This window comes from Lipotes vexillifer, unplaced genomic scaffold, assembly GCF_000442215.2.
Source record: "Lipotes vexillifer unplaced genomic scaffold, Lipotes_vexillifer_v1.1 scaffold1849, whole genome shotgun sequence".
NCBI classification, from domain to species: domain Eukaryota; kingdom Metazoa; phylum Chordata; class Mammalia; order Artiodactyla; family Lipotidae; genus Lipotes; species Lipotes vexillifer.
Genome location: NW_006792854.1, coordinates 400,056 through 402,931, shown reverse-complemented (window position 1 = coordinate 402,931; position 2,876 = coordinate 400,056). Strand labels below are relative to the sequence as shown.

The window sequence follows — 2,876 nt, the reverse complement described above, 5'->3', positions numbered from 1 at the left end:
GGCTTCCAAAAATTTGCCGCTGAATAAACAGTGAGGAGAGGAGTTGCGGGGCAGGGTGGGGAGATAACAGTTGCCATCTTCAAGGGTCTGAAGGCTATTGGAGTGGAAGAGGAATGGGAGTAGTGTCTTGACCGCTGGTGTCCAGACCAGCATGAATGGCGAAGCTACAGGGAGGCATGTGTGACCTGCGGCCCCATGGCACAAGGGTTATATAGGATGCTCTGGAGTCAGGCTGGACCTAAATCCAGACCCCGTCCTTGCTGTGGTGGGGTTAGTTGCTTGGAGCCACTGGTCTGCTGCATGGGGTCGTGTGGGGATTCCCAGCTAATGCACGGAGGCCTCTGCCTAGCCCAGAGTAAATATAACATGAGTGTTAGCTCTTTTTTAGTGAAGGATTTTTACCTGAAGTTTGTTAAAAATAGAATGGGCTGCTTTGTGAAGCAGTGACTCACTTCTCTGTCAACCGGAAGTAATGAAGCAGAACCTGGATGGCCACCTGTTAAAACTGCTGTATAAGGGCTTCCTGCCTTGAGGGTAAGGTTGAAACAGATGATTTCCAGGTCCACGATTCCATGAATTTGGGGAGGAAGGGAAGGAGGAAGGACTTCTATTTTCATCCTTCAACCTTTGCTTCACTGGATTCTTACTATAATGTAATACTTGGGTGAACTAGGTTTGTGACATAGTGTTATTGGTAAAATGGTATTATATGGAGCAAACTGTTCTCTTTCAGAAAGAAAGTCCTGAGCTAGCCTTAATTCCAAGAAAGACACTCACTAATTTGACTGTTTAGTCTGCCAAGTTTTCCTCCGAGACCCTTTAAGTCCTTTTCAACTGGAGATGTTTTTCCAACTAGTTTCCTTAAGTCTGTGGCTCACTGTGTTCTAAAATTATGTTATTTCCCTTATTATCCAGAATGTCATCTGTCTACAGTCATATTTCTCTAAATATTTGTACCTATCTTTACGTTGTCCTTTAAATCCTCATCAGTGAGCAGGCAATGAACCAGCCTAGGTTTGTTTTTTATTTAAGTCTCAGCAAAGGTGTTTTTAATAAACACAGCCTAAGCTAAATAGCTCTGCTTCAGAGAATTCTTTCTTGACTAGAGTGGCAGCCCTGAGCTCCCGGGTGGCAGGTGGGGGTGGCGGGGCTCCCAGCTCACAGTCTTAGACCTGGAAGGTTTTCTGTTCAGATTCAAATGCAGCCTTGTTAATTCTGGTGAGGTCTGTGCTCAGAGCATCTGATGACAGTGCCTACCCCCTCACTCCCACCCCAACCCCGCGTCTCCTCCTGCCTTGTCGACTGGGCCAGGCCTCAGCTCTCTGGGCCTGTTTCCCAATCTCAGAAATGGACACGATCTTAGTATCCACCCTGCTAGGAGGACCCCCGAGGTTCCGAGGTGAGGTTCAGTGGGCGGTAAAGTCACAGAGGGACCAATGCGTCCTTTCTCCTTTCAGAAACAAACGCGCCTCATTGCGCTAACTGCCACACCAGCAGCCTAGTGAGACCTTCCCCGCGGGAGGTGTTTGGGGGGTGGGGAGGGTCAGGTGGACCTCGTGTTGCTGCTTCGCGTTATTGCCCTTCGCAGATGGTGCGTTTTTCACAAATTGAAGGTTTGTGGCAACCCTGCGCCGAGCAAGTTTATTGGCACCATTTTTCCAACATTTGCTCACTTCATGTCTCTGTGCCGCATTTTGGTAACTCCTGCGATATTTCAAACTTTTTCATTATTATTATTCTCTGTCGTGGTGATCTGTGAGCAGTCATCTTTGATGTTCCTACTGCAAAAAGATCACGACTGGAAGGCTCAGATGACGGCTAGCATTTTTTAGCAATAAGGTGTTTTTTACCGTACATGTGTTGTTTTAGACGTAATTCTGCTGCACGCTTATAGATGAGGGTACAGTGTAAACGTAGCTTTTATCTGCACTCTCGCCGGGCTTTCCAGAGGAACATATCATCGGTGCAGCGGAAGGCTGCTCGCAGGGCCCCCGCGGGGTCAGTGGGCAGCTCCGGCTGGTGGGCAGCAACAGCGTGCATGTGCACAGACGCGTACCCCGCGGCGTCCACCCCTCCATGCCCATCGAACACGGCAAAGTAGGCGCGGTCCACAGAGTCCGATAGGCCAAAGAGCAGGTTGAAGGCTGGGAGGCACACGTGCTGGTCCTCCATCCTGAGGCGCGCATTACGGATGGCGTGCACGGAGACCAGTCACTGCCGCTGCGGGACCCAGGCAGCCATGGGCACCTGCTTCTGCCACTGACTGCACACTTCCCAGAGCCGGTCAAAGAGGCTCCGCACCAGGCCCTCAGCGTCCAGCAGGCTCACAGGGGCCTCCTCCTCATCATCGCGATCCTCCTCCACCAGCTCCGGCAACTTCCACAACTCAGAAAGGTCCGTCCGCAGTAGCCAGGCAGGCAGCAAGTGGCGGCCGAGTGCTCCTGCTGCTCAGGAAGCCCATGGCCAGCTCAGCTAGCTCGCCTTCCACCTCCTCCTGGATCAGCATTGTCCCTCGGACCTTCCATGGCAACGGGCTCTCCGGGCCCAGCGGGGCTGGGAAGTCGTGGAGGAGTGCGTCCAGGAGGCTGGGGTTCTCCTCTGCCTTCTGGCTGTTCTGCTGTGGGGTTCCCGAGGCCATGCCCAGAGCATCCCCGGGGACTGCTGCCAGGTCGTTGGTCTTCATTCTGCCACTCGGCTGCCCGGCGCCCGCTAGCCGCTTCCCCCAGCCTAGGTTTTTAGCAGTGTGGACTTCTTTCTCGTTTTTCTTTCTTTCTCTCTAACAACACCATATGGTGACAGCTCTGGCCCAGCTGCTAAACGTCTGCCCAGAGCCGCTGAAGTCCACACAGTTACAGGCTTGTTTGTGGGACCTGGTG

At 52.4% G+C, this 2,876-nt stretch overlaps 1 pseudogene; it reads right to left on the bottom strand.

Moving 5' to 3' along the window:
- Positions 1–1,920: 1,920 nt before the first annotated feature.
- Positions 1,921–2,662, bottom strand: LOC103085297 (protein phosphatase 1F pseudogene; annotated as a pseudogene).
- Positions 2,663–2,876: the final 214 nt, after the last annotated feature.